We start from the raw sequence: 20,853 nt of genomic DNA, 5'->3' as shown, positions 1-20,853 counted from the left end.
CGTACTTCTATAGATTCCCGGAAGGCGAAGTCATGATAATACACATCCGTCGACTTATAGAGATTTGAGGATTTTGGGATACTCTGATGATGTCTTGATAATAACTTACAACTTATGTGATGACGTGAATTTATGTGTAATATTTTGAGAAATAAAAATGAAAAATTTGTCCTGAAATTTGAGGCGTTACAATTTTGTATCAGAGCCTTGGTTTGAGGGATTTGGATGTACTCTCGGGTATGTCTGGACTCAAACTAAGGATTTGAGGAATTTTTCTAAAAAGAAATGATTTTCTAAATGAGCAAAATATTTTAAGAGGAAACAAGATGAAGCGGTGTGTCCAATCAGCCAGAGACCGAACGGTGATTTCCTAAAATACCCTTACTTGTTTATATTATGAGATGAGATACTTATGAGATATTAGAGTTGCATGATAGATGGTAGGCTAAGTATTTTAGGAATTTAGAGCTAGAGTTGCCTAATTCATGATGCCTTAGTCTAGGAGGATGCTACTGATTGACATTATCTGCTATATGCTTTGTGTGTGTGCTGAGTAGCGGTACATTGCAGGAAATCATTGAGAGATAGTTTTGAGTCGAAGAGTAATCTAGGAGGGATATCTAGATGTGCAGTTTGAGGAGTCTACTAAGAGGGTAGTTAGATATCCATGAGAGGTACGATTGCCTGAGTTCGGTGATGCCTTTTGTGTTGTGGATAGAGCAAGTGGAGTTGTATGCCAGAGTGCGTTCATGTGCTGGTGGAGGTTACTCGATGCCTGGATGCTGCTTGCTTTGTGCTTTGTGGAACTCTCGCGTGATGTGAGTTAGCTAGAATAGCTAATGCACATTGCGGTGAGTTCTTCAGTAGCTCATGGCAGAGAAGTGTGAGAACCTAGGAGAGCCTATGGAGTAATTTTATTCTGATGAGTACGTTGTTTAGAGGTGAGTACTTGCTGGGGAACGAGCATGTGGAATGGGATTGGTCAATTGGGAAGGTTGAGCAGTTACTTAGGAAATTCGGGACGAACCTTGTGGAAAGTATGGGTAGATGTGGAAGGTAGTATTGGGCTCGTACTACTGAAAGAAGAGGACCCATACTCAAAACAAGGAGAATTCCAGAAGTTCTAAGTAGCAGGAAGAGGGGAAATAACATGGTTCGGGTACCATGATTAGTAGCTGAGTGTGTTTCCGCCTTTACCAGTTATTCGATTGTGGTTGTTCAGAATGGGAGTGGATATGAGAAATTATGGGGCCAGAGGGCCATGTCGGTTGAGATTAAATGGAGTATGCCTTCTGAGGAAAATTTGAGTTTATATCTCGAGGGATTTGACTGGTGAGGTGCCAGTTGGAGTCGCAGGACTCAAAGAGGAGGTGGAGATGATGCGCTGTGGAGGATTACAGTCTGAGTTGAGTGGTCGGCAGATGGCTTGTGATGGCAAAATTCTATGTCGAGGATTATATCATTCCTGCTTTCCGTTTTGGGAGGATGGGTGAGTGAGCTTCTGATGTCAGAGATTAAAGGAAGACCCCGTAGGGTACCAAATAGTTGCGATATTTGCACCAAAAAGATTTTTGTGGTATGAGAGCCTTGAGTTACTTTCTTATGTCGGGAAGGATTCATCAGTGGGGACTGTGACCAACGAGGACCAGGGTATGCCTTGATTGAGTTTGGTAAGTCGTATACAAGAAACTGTTTCAGGAAAACGAGAGGAGTATATCGAAACGACGAATTTCGTGTCTATGCTGCGAATCGACTGTAAGAGTGAGGTCTCCCGATCTGTGTCGATTTTTGCGATGGGGTGCTGATTGGGGGTTTAAAGAATAAAGTGTGTGATAGTCCATTATTTCCAGAGAAAGAGTCAGTGTTATTTTAGGACTGTCGAAATATTTGCATGAGCAGCCGGATGAGATTCTAGGTGACTGAAGATAGTCACATTGGGAGGTTTCCGAGGTTTCCATCTGAGATTCAGAATAATTGGAGTTGCTTGTTTTTTTTGTCTAGAAGATCATCGAGTTTTATCGTGGTACGTTCCAAGAGTCTAGTACGATATATCTGGTGAGCCAGTTTGTAGTGAAGCCTGTTTGGCATACCAATTGACGATGGTTTGAACCCCGAGTGGGGGAGAACTGAGTATTTTGTTGAGAGGATCAGTAATCTATTTAAGTTGCGGTTCAGAAAATTGGGTTATGGGGATCTGCGGTCCGGGTATATGAGACTTGGGTCTTGTGGTAGACAAAGCAAGGTACAGAGTGAGATGGTGCATGTGGTATGTGCTCAAGAAAGAATTAGTGTCTCCACGGCAGGTAGTTGTTGGTCAAGGATTTTATTGGGGTCAGGGTTTCTTCGAGTTTACCAATGTTCGAGTTTCGAGGCGGTTGGGTCGTTGAGGTCAAGTTTCATTGCTGAAAGATTTGATTGTTCAATGTATAAATGGTTATTTATACTATGGGAAGGACAGCAGTTGATTTGTCAATCAACTTCAGAGTCGGTATGAGTAGTTTCGCATGGGTTTTGATCAGTAGAGGATGGGGTTTTGGATTGTCATCAACACGTTCTCAATCACTGACGATTCCTCCGTACTTCAAATTATGAGTTGAAGTACTTCAAGGTTTCGAGTTGTGTAAGTTGAAGATCAGTGGTCTTGGCAAGCTATCATGAGATTCTGTGATGGTGTATCGAGGTATTCGAGTATGATGTCCTAAATTGTTGGATTATTATGAGATTTGGGTTTGTTAGACGACAAGTGGAACATTGAGCGACTATATTTCTAGTTGTGGACCCATCAGTTAATTTTTGCCAGACGGGGATTGTCCAAGGATGTAAATTGTATCAAGGAAAAGTGCCTTGTTGTGGTAATTGTCGACAGGAGCAGTATGCTTAATCTGGGTGGGTGTGTGTACCTATCCATGTTGGACCGTGGAGCATGAGTTCAGTGAACTTAATATAGTGATGGCTTGATAACGAGATGGTGGGGAGTAATCACTTAGGGATATCAAGGAAAACCATGGGGGTGAACTCATGGGGAGTGAGAGAGTGCTGTAAGACTGCAGGGAGCCGTAGCATTCACAAGTCAGTGAGAGAGTGTTAGGAGACGTAGCAGTCATTGGTCAGTGAGGGAGTGTTGTAAGACTGCGGGGAGCCGCAGCATTCACTAGTCAGAGAATGACATAGAGGGGCTTTTAGGGTTGGGTAGCCTTGTCTATTGAGTCTTTGGGAACCTGGTGGTTGGACCATGGGTGAGACTGGGGTCTCCGTAATGGTCGGGAACTGTTATATCTTGATTTAGGGAGGTGTTGTCGCAAATCAGAAGGATTGGAGTAGTAATGTGTGCATAAATTTGTGGATCTCGGGTCATGAGTTGAGTATCAGATTGGATACGAGTGGTTCTAATTCTTTTGTCGGATCAGGCTCTTTTTTCTGAGTTTGGCTCTATCTGTGTAAAGGATAGGCAGGTTGGGATTTGGATTTTTCAGATGGGTTTTATTCTGAGTGGGGATGGTTTCCATCTGATGTTTTAGACCTGGGTGGATCGGTCCGTTGGCTTGAGGAGGACCACGACACACATGAATGAGCAAGTAGTAGACGACAGAGGTCGGAGGTGATGTGTGACTTCATTTCGGTTGTAGTAATTGCTTGGGGTAAAGCGAACTTCGTGATTGTGAGTACAGTGTGATTGGTAGAGACAAATCGGTTGGATTGAATGATTGTGGAGTCGTATTGCCGGGTGTGCTAGGGTAGCTTTGGCGGTCCAACTTTTGGGTCGGAAGTCGATCGGTATTCGGATTTGGTGTTCAACATTGGAAGGTAGCCGAGGATATGTTTTTAGAGATCGGTAGGTAGTTTCCTTTGGGCAGGGTCACTCAGTTCGGGGCCGGAGTTGAATCGTCCTGGGATTGGTAGTGGGATGGTTCAGTCTGAAGGGAGGTCAGACCTAGTGAAGGGCTTCAATTTCCATTTGGATCGGCAGGTTTTTAGTGTTTGAGGCCAGAGTATTGAGGTTCATTCTTCAGATAGGTTCTGTTAGCAGTACCGGTGGTTGGTCTTTGGTGAGAGGTGACCCCTCCGTTCCTTTTGAGTTTCGACCTGGATCGACTAGTATGTCAGGCATAAGTGATCAACAGCCGATTATGGTCAACGACTTGTTTCCATCATAATCAGGGTTGGAAGTGTTTTATCAAGTCTGTTGTTCGATGAGCGATCAACATGGTGATTTTCTGCATGGGCAGTCTGACGGGGAGACAAACCACTATAGATTCCTAGTTTTGGGAGAGTCGGAGCTAGCTCTGCAACGGAAAATGGTCCGTCCTTCTTCGGGTTGGAAGTTCCTGATTGGTCTCGGATGTCTTGGGGGGGAGGGACCGTTGTATGTTTTGAGATTTTTCGGTTGCGCTTCTCGGGTTGTTTGTTTCGATCTGCGTGTTGATAAGGAGAGATTTCGAGAGCGGAATCTAATTTAAGTGGGGGAGAATTGTAACACCCCGATTTCCCAGGTGTGAAATTCGAGGATTTCATGCATATTATAGGACCTAGTCGACGAGTTGGCTGCTCCAACTCGTCGTGTAAGAGTTGATCAGGACGCGCGAAATATGAAGCCTACTCGTCGAGTTGGAGGACCCAACTCGACGAGTTGAGACTGTTTATTGAAAACCATAACTTTCAGGGTTTTGCACCATATTTAAAGAACTTATAATATATTGTAGCCTCCTTCATCATCATTTCAGCCAGAGAAACCGCAGATCGAGCTTGGTACCCTCTTGTGTGTGTTTGAGAGCTTAAAATGTGACTTTTGGGGAGTTTTGGAAAGAGATTTGAAGATTGAGAAGCTTAGATTAAGAAGGAGGTTGTAGATCCATTATCTTCTGTGTTTTGGCGATCAAAGTACATTGACTTCTTTATACTTAGATCTTCTATTGGGGGTGTTTATGGCCATCTTTGTGACATTATGGAGTCACCCTCGCGTTTGAGCTTGTCACAAAGATGGTTTCAGATCTGGACTCCTCTAGGTCCCCCTAGTCATAAAGTCACCAACTTTATCAAGCTTTGGCCCTTCTCCATGCCCTAAACCCTTCTTGAGCCTAGTTTTGGGTGTTTTAGCCATATGAGGCCTTGCATGCACGTAAAGGTAGCAACTTTACGTGGTAACTTCATCCTAGGAGGTTGGATCTGAAGTATGGAGCATTGGAATCGACTGGAATGAGCTATATGTGTAATGGCTGAGAAACTCGACGAGTTGGATATCCAACTCGACGAGTTGAGTTGGGTTTTGCTGTTTATGGATTCAGAGTGAACTCAACGAGTTGGTGGGACAACTCGACGAGTGATTAGAGTTTTTCCCCGATCTTCTGGACACAGAATGGACTTGATGAGTTGGCTAGCAACTTGACGAGTTGACTTGGGTTGTCGCGGTTTACTGAGTTTTAGGTCTTTTACATATTTTTTATATACTTTTATGTGTTATTTTTTATGTATTAGATATTTATATGTATTATTTTTAAGTTTTTTTAAATAGATATTTATGTATTTCTTTACATAATTATATGTATTATTGTTATGTATTTTTTTAATGGTTAGTTAGTGGTTGGGGTATTATTACGTATTTATATGTATATTTACGTATTTATGTATTTTAAAAAAAATTTAAATACATGTTTATGTTTTTTTTATGTATTATAAATATATAGGAGTATTATATTTATATATTTTTAGAAAATAGAATATGTTTGTTTTTTAATTAAAGATAAGTTTTCTAAATGTATAAATTATCATTTTCTTTTTTTAATTCCATTTAAATTTCAAGATAACCAAGCTACAATATAAGGATGTAGTTGAAAAATATTAATATTAATATTAATAATAAACCAAAAAAAAAAGACAAAATTGCAAAAATGGTCCCTGTGGTTGGCAATTTTATGTGCTTTTGGTCCAAAACGATGGTCCAAAACGAAATGTTGGTGCACCACTGGTCCAAAATTGGGGTGGTCCAATGTTTGATATTTCTATTGTTTTTAGTCCCTATCTACTTAAAAAACTATTATGTCCTTATAATTTGTTTTTCCATTTTTTATTATCTATTTTTATTCAAAATAAAAAAAACACCCGCCACCATCCCGTCTCTCTCTCTCTCTCTCTCTCTCTCTCTCTCTATCTCTCTATAACTAAATCTTCATGGGGTTTTTAACTTCGTCTTCTTAAACACACACACACACACAAAACATACAAAATTATGAAGATCCTCGTCTGATAGAGAAAAAGAAATACGAATGGGAACAGCCCTAAGGCCGATCGATGGTCCAGTGGCCGAATTCGCGAGTAGGGGCGAGCAACACAAGAGGCCATCGCCTCTTATCGTTCATCGGGAAGAGAAATCGCCGCCTCTCGGTGTTTTACTCATCCGGAGCGGAGGATGAAGCGAGGACAGCAATGGCTGCTTGAGCAGCTCTTGTGCTCTTTTGTCTCGGAAGAAGGATGCGAAGGAATGAGGCTCGGTGTGGCTAGGGGTTTCGAAGGGAAGGAGGCCAAAAAAGAGTTTAGACGAGAAGCACGACGTCGCAGGTGGTTCGAGAGAAAAAGAGATGTGCGAGAGGTGAGGCTGCTGTCTCGATGGCTCACTGAAGCACCACTACAGCCGGTGGTTCATGAGAGAGGACGAAGAAACAGGCCGAAAATCAGGGAAGAAAGGTAAGAAATTTTTTCCATCTTTGTTTTAATTAACAACAATGGAAATGGGGAAAATGGTGCCATTTTCTTGATTTCACATGTAATGAGTCACTCTAATGGTGTGTGTTCTTGACAGTGATCAAAGATGAATGAAGAACAACCTTATTTGAGTGTTTTATTTGACAGCTTTATTTGAGGAAGGAAACGTGTTTCCTTTATGTGTAGTTTTGTATAAGAAATTTTTATTTTGTGGTGGGTTTATTTTGTTGAGAGAGAGAGAGAGAGAGAGAGAGAGAGAGAGAGAGAGAGAGAGAGAGAGAGAGAGAGAGAGAGAGAGAGAGAGAGAGAGAGAGAGAGAGAGAGAGAGGTGAGTTTATTTTGTTTTTGTTTTTCATTTTATTATAAGAATAAGAGAATAAATAAAAGAAATTAAAATATAATTATTTAAGGGGCATATTAGTCATTTTAGGTGGGATGTGGACCAAAAACACAAGAAAATACAACCACCAAAACCACACAAGCGTCCACTAACATTTCGTTTTAGACCAAAACTATAAAATTTTGCAAACCACATGGACTGTTGTTGCATTTTTTTTTAAAAATTACATGAAAAAGATAAAAAATAAAAAAAAGCTGGAAAAAACAATAAATATCTCATAAATATCAGACTTTTTGTCAACCTACCACCTACCGCACCATCTTAAACAACCTTAAACCACTACACAAAATCCAATACTCTAACTTTGTGTCAGCAATCATTACTCCGTTGTCACGTGATCACGTCACTTGCTCACGTCAGCAACCTTAAATGAGAGGAGGTGGCCGTGAATGGCAAATGTGACTGTTATACATACCCTACGCCTTTAATCATTATTTTATTGGTCGACACATTTATCTCTTATTTATTTTTGCAGCTTTTTAGTGTTTTAGCCCATAAATAAAAATTGTTAGTTTCAATTTGTACGCTATTTCCAAGAACCAAAAAGCTGGCCAACAATAAATTTAATAGAGTAGTCGTAATTAAAAGTTACATATCCATGTTGAAAAAAAGTTCATGTGACTATAGAAGTATATTTGTCTTGATGTTATATTTTCACTATTTCTCTTCAGCTTTTTTTGGCCCATGTATGGTTGATGTATCATGTATCTTTTATAACATCATATTTTATTTATGAATCATCAATGCCCAACAGGACTTCTTTTTTATTCGTAGATTCTTAATACTTTTTCTCTAAATACCGAAACATTTAATTTTAACCACAAAAAGCTAACCAAGATTCAAAAAAAGGGTCAAATTATAAATTGGTAATCAAATTCACAAATACCAAAATAACTAACAAACAAGTGTTACCTTGATCAACGATTTCAACCTTTCAAGAAATATATACTCTTCGAACATTGATTATTATACATGATATTAATAGTTTTATGATATGAAAATTCTAGAAATGAAAGTAAAAATGCCTTTATCAAGAAAGTGACACAATAATTAAATAATAAATAGTAACATATCGATCCTAAAAATTGCATAGGTCTAACGTTAAGATTCATATATCTTAATTTAAATTGAGATATTACTTAAAAAAATGAGTGTGTTAGATTTTATTAATAAGTTATCTTATATTTGATTACTTGATTTAAATACATGTTCCTTTTCGAGTTATACTAGAGAGTGTCGAATTGAACTTATATTACCGCCTTACAAATATTGATTCAGTATTAGCCCCGTACCGAGGATACTGAATACTAAATTTTGTGATATCACTAAATTTTGAGATTTTGAAATATTGAATATCATCTTAAAGTCAACAAAAACATTAAACAATGTATTCAAACTAAACATCAAAAAGATTAAAATATTTTTAAATCATAGAAACAAAAATAAATAAATAAATTAAATAAAAACCAATAATAAATAATAAGATTTAAAAAAAAATAGTATCTACAATAAAATAAAAGAAAAAACATAGTGATTATAGTTTAAAGGGAATGAAATCAATGTTAATAATTAGTTTATAGTTATACTAAAAAGTAATTATGATATAATGATTATATTTATGTAAGGAAAAAAATACATACTAATCAGGGGTATGGTTAAGTAGAGAGAGGATAGGGATAAAAGGAGCCATTATGATTTTCATAGTCTATATTTAGAGTGAAGTTTGCATTTAATTATAGTTATGGGCTTAGACACTTAATCCAACAGTCTCCCACTTGGATAAGTCTAATAACTATAACTACAAGTATGACTTTAAAATTTAACTAGCAATCGTAGCTCTTAAAATCCGCTGTCGAACTCTGACCTAGTCAATGACGCGTCCTTTAGATAAGGGATCATATAATCCTCCGTTCTGCAAGATATCATGTGGACAAAGACATGTAACAAAATCATTCTCAATGTCCAACAGTTTGTTTCCCGATTTCTGATTTGTTTGACAACGAACTTAATTGAACACATCAATTCAGTCCCGATCGGGCCCGACACATAAGTCAACACAAAATCATCGAGGGGCCGAAGATATCGCTTTTACCCCTTGGGATAAAAGGAACATATAAACGTTGACTTATATGCTTGTACTATTTACTCATCAAACCGCACACAACAATACGTTTTATAACATCTAGTTACTGATGCGTTTACGCATTATCAATGCACAACCAACTCGTAAACAACAACTCATATATCTCAGTTTAAAGATTATATGATACTATCGTCTCACAATCACTCGTGATAAATTCCATGAAGTGATTCAAATGAGCGTGGGTTTAATCCAATACTCAAATCCTATTTGAGGAGTACTCATGAACGTTGCAACAACCCTTTGTTATGTCTAAACACTTAGACAATCTACAAGACAATTCGTGACAGTCTTACCTCATTACTTACTTCCAAAGTATTATCGACTGTGGATAGTTTGAACAATCAAATTATTCAGGAAGTAAAACATGCAAAAGTGAAACATAAAATAAACAATTGACAAAAGATAGTAAACTTTACTCATAAATAAATTTTCCATTACTTAATCATCAAATGTAAATTACATTTATATTGTTACAAGTTTCTAACTGTCTATCTAATCACTAAAACTAACATCGTCCTTCAAACCAATGCTCCTTGCATGCTGAATGTGCTTAATCCTACTCAAACCCTTTGTGAGGGGATCTGCAGGATTCTCTTCTGACGATACCCTCTTGACGATGATGAGTCCCTCTTCTACCCGATGTTTGATGAGGTGATATTTTCTATCGATGTGTCTGGATCTACCATGATCCCTTGGTTCGTTGGTTAAGGCAACCGCTCCTTCATTATCGTAGAAAATCTCCATGGGCTCCTTTATGGCCGGTACAACTCCAAGGTCTCCAATGAAGTTCTTCAACCATATAGCCTCCTTCGACGCTTCGTTCGCTGCTATGTACTCTGATTCACACGTTGAATCAGCCACGGTCTCCTACTTGGAACTTTTCCAAGTCACTACTCCTCCATTAAGGGTAAAAACCCTGCCCGACTGAGAGCGGAAGTTATCTCTGTAGGTCTGAAAGCTGGTGTCACTATACTCTATGATTCTTAAGTCATCACTGCCACCAAGCACAAGGACCCAGTCCTTAGTCCTTCACAGATACTTAAGCATGTTCTTGACTGCTATCTAGTAAGCACTACCCGAGTTCCCTTGATATCGACTTACCATGTTCAATGCAAAAGCCACATCAGGGCGAGTACATGTCATAGCGTACATGATCGAGCCAATGGCCGAAGCATAAGTTACTCGACTCATTTCGCTATCTCCGCATCAGTACTCGGAATCAGAGTCTTACTCAGTTTGGTATTCTCTGGATAGGTAGCTCCTCTTTCTTGGAATTCTCCATACTAAAACGTTTTAGCACTTTGTCCAAGTAAGTACTTTGACTAAGTCCAATTAGTCTTTTACTCCTATTTATCAAAATCCTTATTCTCATAATATAAGCAGCCTCTCCGAGATCCTTCATAGAGAAACACTTTCCTAGCCAGGACTTAACCTCCTGCAAGGTTGGAACGTCGTTTCCTATGAGTAGTATGTCATCAACATACAATACTAGAAAGCTAACTGTACTCCCACTAGCTTTGACATATACACATGACTCATCCTCACTCCTAGAGAAACCAAACTCTTTGACTTTCTCATCGAAGCAAAGATTCCATCTGCGAGACGCTTGCTTCTATCCATAGATGGATTTCTCAAGCTTGCATACTCTTTTGGGGTATTTAGCATCCACAAAACCTTCTGGATGACACATGTAAACATCTTCAGCCAGCTTCCCATTAAGGAAGGCGGTTTTGACATCCATCTGCCAGATTTCATAATCATGAAACGCAAAGATGGCTAACATAACCCTAATAGACTTGATCTTGGCCACTGGTGAGAAGGTCTCATCATAGTCAACCCTTGGGGTTTGAGTATATCCCTTCGCAACTAGTCGAGCGTTGAAGGTGTGCACCTTTCCATCCATGTCGTTCTTCTTCTTGAAGATCCATTTGCACCCAACTGTCTTGCGACCTGGTAAATTGTCAACCAAGCTCCAAACTTGATTGTCATACATAGACTGGATCTCGCTGTCCATCGCCTCTTTCCATTTAGCAGAATCAGGGCCCGCCATGGCTTCCTTGTAGTTAGCAAGTGTTGGATTAGGTGTCTAATCCCATAACTATAATTGGTATGTATTTGATTTGATATGTAGCATGGTCCTTTTGGGTTCACTTCACTCATGCAACTTGACAGGGTGACAAGTGGAAAGAGAGTAGGATTTAATATATGAATAATAAATTGATACTCAAAATGGTTTTTATTAATATATTACAAGATTAATATATTATTTGGAAATCATATTATTAATTGGTGATTAATCGGAAATTAATTTGATATTAATTTTGGGATTACAGGAACTGCTTAATAATGGAGGGACTGCTTTGCAAATCATTGATAGTTGCAAAATTGGGCTAATGGACTCCTTAATTAGGAATGGACGGAATTCTATATGGAGGCCCTATAGATTTCGTGCAAGACCTCATAAGGAGGTGTCCATGGGCTGCTTAGGCCTTAAGCAAGGAATTAGGGTTTCCACCTGAAAACACTAGCAGCCATAGCTATAAATAGACCCTCATACTTTGTGAAATCGACCCTATGCTTATGAAACCCTAGAGTAGCCGATTTTCACCTCTCTCCTAATTTATTCTTTGCATTGGGTGTTTGTGACTCCATTAGAGGTGCAACACTTGGGGCACTAGGCTTTCAGAAGTCAAGATCAAGCAATGATTGTTCTTGTTATTACAATATAACAAGTGAGGTAATGATCAAACCCTAATTTTATATTTGAATTTCGAATTGTATATGCTAGACCTAGGGTTATTGCTTTGGTCTTTGTATTTGCATGTTCAATAGAGAAAAACTTAGATCCAAAGCAATTAGGGTTTCATGTACACATAGGAATGTTGTAATGCTCAAAACCCATCAGTGGTATCAGAGCCTAGGATGTTTTTCAAGTGAATTGATGCAAGAGTGAACTGCTAAAAGATCAAGAAATCGAATTATTTTGCTGTCCAGAGCAGGAACTCGACGAGTTCAGTATGAAATCGACGAGTTGGATGAACTCGACGAGTTCAGAATCCAACTCGACGAGTTGACTCGTCAGTTTCCTAATTTTTCGATTTTTTGATCAGATTTTGATTCGGATAATTACCATAATTCGTTTTTAATGCCTAAAATCGATTTTTCTGATTAGTATCATCATACCCTTATCAAAATTTATGGATTTGGTTAAATATGCAGAATATAAGATTATTTTGATTCAAAGATTTAACCTAGATTTTGAAAAGTTTCAAATTACACCTTTTGGTTTTATAGTTTAAATTTGAAATTAAAAAATTTTAATTTTTGGAAATTTAAATGGTTAAACCCTAATATTTTTAATAGTTTCAAAATGCACCCTTTGGTTTTATATTTGAGAATTTGATTAAATAGTTTTAATTTTGAAATCTTAAATTTAGAACCTTGGTATTTTGAATAGTTTAAAAATAAACCCTCATGGATTTAATTAATTAATTAATTAAGTGTTTTAATTAAAAGACAATTAATAAATCCACATATAAGTTTAAATTTAACTAAATTAAAAGGTTAATTTATTAAAAGATTAAACTACTTAGTATTTTAAAGGTTTAAAATACATCCTTATACTATATAAAATTAAAAGTCTAATATCTTATATGTATAAGAGAAAAGTCGGTCTTATCGTTAGTATGCCTCATTCACGAAGCTGGTCTATAAGGGGTGTTTAAGGTAGCATCATGTAAAATGACTGCCATTGGATATTCACTCTTACCAACCGCACCCTTGACCAGTGGAGGGTCGTTAGCCGAACGGGTTTGATAGGACACTTAAATCCTCATTAAAAGTATAATGAAATATAAAGTAACTAAATGCTTTTATAAAATTCCCAATCTTAGTTACTTTAGGAAAGATGTGAATTTGATGCTAACCCATGAAATTGCACATTGCACCTTATTGGTCGTTAGTGGAGCGTGTGTGGTTAACCGACACACTAATAAGGGACCAATGAAGGATGGCAATGGGTAGCTCGATTAAATTATCGTTTACTGATGGGGCGTTTGTGGTTAACTGGCACATTGATTAGATGATAAATGACATCGAGAATACCAAGCTAATTTGCATGGTTATTCACACCTTGTTTGTGATCCTCGGTATCCCACTCACAAACTTGAAGGGCATAATCGAGATTAAACATGCCATTGAAAAGTTCAATGAGTCTCAAAAGATCTAGGAGTTTCATCTAAAACCTAATTCGTTAAAATTTTGTTTTCGTGGTGGAATTGGTAAATCGTCATTTACCTACCTTCAAATAATTTGCAATTAGATTACGACATCCCTCTTCTGAATTGTAAATTATTGTGTCGGGTCCTAGCCTTGATATTTCTGTTGGGTGTTATATTAAGGATTAAATTCACTTGAATTTCTCCCTTTTGTAGATGTCTAGTTCTGACAACTATCTTCTTCATTATCATTTTGGAAAAAGCTTTCCTCATGAATATGACATTCCACGTGTTGATCGAGGTGAAAGATCAATCCCTTCTTCGTGCAATAGTGGAGCTGGAAATCATACTTCTCTTCCTCTACCTCCTCCAGTGATTCTCCCTGACCCACATTTTCGTCGACCTGAAAAGTTCAAGGTTACTCAAGCCCTATTGGCATGCAAGCCTCGAGATGGAAGTTTTGTGTGTGCACATGTCCTCGAGATGAAGTCGCACATTGAAAGACTGGGAATGTTGGGTGTTGTGTTCCCCAGGAAGCTGACTGTTGACTTGGTTCTTTAATCACTTCCAGGGTCATATAGTGAGTTCGTAAAAGACTACTATATGACAAACCACGACGTGACCCTTACTGATCTGACATATTTTCTAATCGCTGCCGAATCAGCAATGGTTTGGCGCACTGGTAAAGCAAAGTTGATTGAAAGATCTGCCTCCCTAATTTCCATGGACGAAGGCATTGACAACGATACTCCAGAAATGATTTGTTCTCCTACGGGAAAGAAATTGGCCATGGTTAAAAGGTTTTACCATAAGATAAAGGCAAATTCTGAGATAGTTCCACATGTCACTCCTAAAGAGTTCATCTGTTTCTATTGCCAATTGAAGGGACATTGGAAGCGAAGCTGCCCTGACTACCTGAGAGATCTAAGAGATGGTAAAGTCAAATTATATGACTCCACTTCAGGTACATACACTATCTAACTCTATTTAGTTCATATTTATAGATTCTTTATACATGATGTAAAGTTGCATATTTATGTTTTGCATAATCTAAGAGAAAGAAGGAAGCTTAAGGAAAGTAATGGCTAATTCTGATCTGAAGAGATGGATCACGGTCACATGGCTCAATGATCAGGATTTGGAGCTGCTACTTAGGAGTTATGTTAGATTGCTTAGGGATATTTAGAAACATAGTTTTCATATCTTTTTGCGTTGTAAGGAGAAGTTTTTCCGCATTTTTATAAATAAAGTAAATTTTGATTTTATCTTATTTTACGTTTCCTTGCAAATGACATTTTTGAAAATTGGTGTTTATATTTCTATTGTTAGCAATGTTGAAAAAGGATTTGAGTTTTAGTTATATCGCTTATGGTGGTGTCATAATTTACCAAGATATGAAGAATTCTCATCACCTAAGTTTCAATTAGACAGAAACTTGGAGTCATGCGACTTGAATTGTGTGATGTATAAGAATCTTGATCTTTGGAAATTAAGACTAGTTCCTTGTTCGCATATGTATGTGAGTCAAGTTAAAGACTAAGAGATCTAGTACACATTGATGTGGACTGGTCGGATCCACCACAAAGGACGATAAAGTCTATTCATCATGATTTACTGAAAGTACAGTAAACATGGTTATGCTTACAATATTAAGTATAATTCTGATACCTTGAAAAGATTCAAAGTATAGCAGAACGAATAAGAAGAATCAAATTGGGCAGAAAGATAAAAGTTTCTCCAATATGAAAGGAAAGGAGAGTACTTTAGTATCATGTTTTATGATTATCCTATTGATTATGGAACCATATCACAATTGAACCCCTAAGGTAACCTTAGTACATTTGTATGGCTAAGAGGAGGAATCGGGAATTGTTGAAATAGTTCAATCAATAGATGAATCATACTTCGTTCCAAGTTCAAGTTTTAGAGTCATAATCTAAGTTACTCCAAGTTGTACCTTGAGTAACAAGTTATGAATAGGTTTATAACGCCTCATGAAATGTGGAGAAGAAATGTTTTCTTACTCTTGCACATTTGAAATTGGTATTTGTGATATTTTGGTTAAAACAAAGATCAACTTAGACCAATTACATGAAGTGTTTTCTTGATAAGAGATCACACTGACTCTTGAATATTCGTTTGTCAAAGAATATTCCTTGACAGAGAATCTTATATGTCAAGAAGTCAGTAGGAGTCTTAATGGTCTTGAATAGTTTCAAGAACTAATCACGAATAAACCTTTTAGTCATCACTAACACATGACCTGAGGTTGATAACCTATCGTGTTGACATATTCCCTTTTCTGTGCCCATTCCAGTAAGTTGACTATGAATGTGAGTTCTATGAGTTCTCATTTGATTGCATAAGGCAAAGCACCTTGATCAATGAAAGTAAATTGATCTGTATGGGTGAGCTACTCAACAACTTGGAAGACATGGTAGGCCCTTGTGCTGCCGGAAGGCAAGAAAATAAGATTAAACAAGTTCAGTCCATATTTGTCATGAACCTTCTCTTATGATAGTGGTTGGAAATGACAAATTCACATGGATAGGAACACATACACCATAACATCTAGGTGGCAAGATGTTTCTCTCTACTTCATGAAAATGATTGTGAGGAAATGCTTCCACTGGTAGTTTTTAAAGGATTAGAGTTAGCAGTTGTGACAATTGCGTTCTCAAATTCGAGTATGATTACGACATCCCTTTTCATAGTTCGAATTGTGAGAAATGGAAAATAGTTTGAACATTCGGGACTTAGTGCTATAAGTTCTGAAAGGGTTTAGACACACACATAAGCTATCTAATGAAAGGTGTATGAGCTTAAGAAGTCTAGATGAAGACTTATCAAAGCACCACGTATCAGAAATCTGAACTTTGTTAAGAAAGTCAATAAGTATTGATTTCTAGAAGTCCAACTGATTTTTGGGTACATGTCAAAGCTAGTGGGAGCATAATTGTTATGCTAAGTTAGAACATAACTGTTATAAGCATAATTGTTACGTTGACAAGAGTATAATTGTTATGCGAGTGGGAGCATAATTATTATACTTAGGGTTGCAAGTAGGCAATGCTATTTATAGGAAACAAAAGTTACAAATTTGCAAGTTGCAATTTTGGATGTTATTTTGCTATATAAAGTAATTGGGGAGAGGGTACTAATACTTCATTTCATATCTAAAAGTTTAGATTGAAAATTTAATGAAATTTAGTCATGAACATGTATGAATATCATTTTGAAATGATTCAACATAGGAAATTCATTATATGGAAATATTATAGCAAAAGGCTGATCAAGTATTATGTCTCTATGAAGACATTATGTATCGAATCCCATATGCTTAAGATATAGGATTGATCACATATGCTATAAAGTTCACTCGTTCAGTTATTCCAAATGCCAAGGGCATTAAGAGGGAAAAAGGACCAGAACTGGATATGACTAAAGTTATTTAACAATTGTCAAGGACAATCTGAGGTTCGCTGAAGATTGGTTACTTGTGGACAGTTGGAAGGATAGTATAATTTTGGAAGGACCATATTAACATGTTCTGAGAAGAGGTAACTCTTTTTCAGAATTTATAGTCATATGGAATATGGAAATGTTTCCATAGTGGAAGTTGGTCATAATGATTAGTGTGTAAGATTAGTAACCTTAATGCAAGAAGGATGTTCAAGGAATTTTCTTTGAAGATGAGACTTCATTTCCGTGGAATTGTTTTGTAAAAATTCTCCACACTACAAGAAAAACGCGATTTTGCTACGGAAGGAATCCGTTGCAAAAAGCTGAAATTCCGTTGCAAAAGATGATTTGCTATGGAATTTTCAACGACCCATTTCCGTCCCTAAAAACTCCATAGCGAGGGTTTGCAACGAAAACAATAATTCCGTCACAAATGTGACAACGGAATGAAATCCGTGGTAGACGGTATTCCGTCGTGTATTCCGTAGTAGGATTCCATCACACAATCCGTGGTAGTTATTCCATAACAAATTCCGTGGTGGTGATTCCCTAGCAAATTTCGTGGTGGTGAATCCCTAGCAAATTCTGTAGTGGTGAATCCCTAGTAAATTCCGTGGTGGTCATTCCCTAGTAAATTCAGTGGTGTCCATTCCCTAGTCAATTCTGTGGTGGTGATTCCGTAGCAAATTCCATCGTGCTGAATTCCTAGCAAATTCAGTTTGATGACTTCCTAGCAAATTCTGTGGTCATGAATACCTAGCAATTTCCGTGGTGTATATTATATACCAGATTCCATATGGACCGATGGATAATTGATTTATAAATTATATCCAAATTATTTTGTAGTAATATATGAAAAAAAAAACAAAAAAATCAAAAGATTAGATCATAAAATAATACAATAATTATTTATTACATGGAAAAAGGAAAGTTGTTAATCTAAAATAAATACTCTGCAATAAACATATATCAATACACTTTATGACCTACTAGCTTAGTGTTGTTGTTTTGTAAAGACACTAATCACATTCAATGCCGTTTGAAGTTGTTTTTCAAGATGCCCGACCCTTTCTTTGTTTTCTTGTTGGGCGTTCATCGTTTCTTTAAGCTCTTCGTTTTGCTCTTTTTGTTTAGCAACAAGCTCCCTCGTTTCTTCCATTTCATCATTTTTTTTACGGAATGTAAGATACATCCGTTTTACCGTTCCTATTGGGAACCGCCTTTGCAAAAGAGCCTAATCCATAAAGTATTCTTTTTTTGTCATGAACACCAACAACATCATAAAATAGCTTGTCCTCCTCAAATTCAGCACCTTCAGCTTCCAACTCTTCCCGTTTTTCTGTATAGGCCGCCTACAAAAAAATATAATATAAGTTAAAAGATATCAAAGTTATGAATGATAATATGGACTAGCTACTATATAAAAGTTTAACACTGAAATGAATATTACATGAATTTGTCTATCTTTTTCATTTGTGAAAGTGACTCCATCGTGATTCTTCGTGTGTGTATACAAGAACAATTCACTATGGGGTGGATCACGTCCTAATTTCCTCTTCTGCATAAATACCATAAAATGTCAAATATACAGATAAACATATATAAACATTGATACGATGTACAATTAAAAAAATTACCAAATCAGAAGCTATCTTCAAATGACTTGCGGATCCAACGTTATGTGTAGGTTTTGCTACTCCATCAGCCACACCGTTACGCCTATTTTTCTTGTTCTGCTCAGATTTTAGCTTGTATTCATCAGTATTCCATTTTAATTTCCAGGAGTTCCAGGCTTCATGTGGAATATGAGCTGGTTTAAAGCCATGTTTGTTTCTTTTTGGGCTCTGCATGTTGAAGAGATATTGACCATAACTTTGTGCCGCTTTCCTTGCCCAATCTTGCCTCACCAGCGAGTCTATTGTTTCATCCCAACAACATTATTTCTACACATTAACAATGTAAAAATAAGTTTAAATGTTAATGTTTACCAAACAACAATTTATCACATATATTTAATTACCTGAAACTCCTCCCAATATAATTCACTCATTTCTTTGGTTACTTTTCCCCAAGTGTACCCTTGTGGATCTACTCTTTGTAAAAAGGACTGACTAATAAAGTGTGCACAAGGGCCTAGTGGCATGAGCCTGCAAGTAATCATGTGATGGTTTAATTTTTGAATTGATATGTACGTGTAAATGAAAAGGTTATACATAGAAAAAGTTGTAAGATATTATTGGCAACTCACGTTTTTTTTCCAAACATGAACAATTAAACGTCCATCTGGTCCACAATCTTTAGAGGAATTGTTTTCACCTTGTACATTTTCCACTACAGATCCATTCATGGTTGGTTGTGTTGGTGATGGGGTAGATTCTGGGATAAGGGTTGTTGATGGGGTATATTCTGGGGTAGTTGTTTTTGGATTAGGTGTCTAAGCCCATAACTATTTTTGGTATGTACTTGATTTGATTATGAGTATGATCCTTTTGGGTTGCCTTCACCATAGCAATTGATAGGATGAATAATGGATAAAGAGGATTAATTATGTTTTTTTAGTATATTATGTGAATAATATATTCAAAGAGAAATCATATTATTTAATTAATATTTGTCAAGAATTAATTTTGTGATCAAAAGAGATCAACTAAATTAAGGGGACTAATATTTTAATTATAAGATAATTACTAAATGGGCTGAGGATCCCTAAGTTAAGGGATGGACGAAATCTTATGGAAGCCCATAAGGATTTCGTCCAAGGATATGGTTCTGGAAGATTCCTATGGGCTGCTTAATGCCTAACTAACCGAATTAGGTATTTGACCGAAACCCTAATTCCTCACCTATAAAAGGAACCCCAAGGCTCCCAGAAAACGTCCCTAAGCCTTCATAGAGTACCTTGGACGTTTTTGAAGCCTCCTACTCTCTCTCTTGTTCATCCTTGTTGCTAGTGGTGTTTGTGACTCCATTAGAGGTGCAACACTTGGGGCACTAAGCTTTCAGAAGTCAAGATCAAGAAGGATTGGGATTGTTATTGCTACATAACAATCAAGGTAATGTTTCTAACCCTAATCTAAAGTCAATTTTGAATTACATGATAGTTCATAAGGTTATTGCTTTGGTATTCAATGTTGTATCAGAGACTAGGTCGTTTTTCTAGTTGAATAGATGCAAAAGCGAATAGCCAAAGGATCAAAAAGTCGAAAATTTGCTGTCTGACAGACGGACTCACCAAGTTGGGCCGATTCTACGAGTCCATAAATGGACTCGACGAGTCGGTTCGACTGACAAAATATTTTTCGGATATTGGCCAGTTTTTTATTAGAATAATTACCAAAACTCGTTTTCTTGCCTAAAATTGATTTTTTTATGTTTGGTATAGTTATCTTTATCAAAATTAATGGATTTAGTTAAATACGGATAATATAGGATTATTTTGATTCAAATATTTAACCTAGTAATTTTGAAAAAGTTTTAAATTACACAATTTAGGTTTTATAGTTTAAATTTGAACTTAAAAGTTTTAGTTTTTGAAATTTAAATAGTTAAACCCTAATGTTTTGAAAGGTTTCAAAACTTGTCCTCAAGTTTGGGAATTTAAATTTTAATTAAAAAGTTTTAATTTTGAAATATTAAATTCTAAAACCCTAGTAATTTGAATAGTTCAAATTGGACCCTTATGGTTTTATTAAATTAATTAAGTGTGTAAAAAAAAGAGAATTAATAAATACATAATGTAATGGTTTATATTTAATAAAATTAAAAGTATAATTTATTAGATTAGACCATCTAGTATTTTAAAAGTGTAAAATACACCCTTATACTGTATAAAATTAGAAGTCTAATATATTATATGTATAAGTAAGGAGTCAGTCTCACCGTTAGTAGGCCCCATTCACGAAGCTGGTCTATAAGGGGTGTTTAAGGAAGCAGCC

The sequence above is a fragment of the Lactuca virosa genome, chromosome 9 (assembly GCF_052849685.1).
Source record: "Lactuca virosa cultivar CGN04683 chromosome 9, Lactuca_virosa_CGN04683_v6, whole genome shotgun sequence".
Taxonomy (NCBI): Eukaryota; Viridiplantae; Streptophyta; class Magnoliopsida; order Asterales; family Asteraceae; genus Lactuca; species Lactuca virosa.
The sequence above is the reverse complement of the archived record's forward strand: the minus strand, read 5'-3'. Positions refer to the sequence as shown.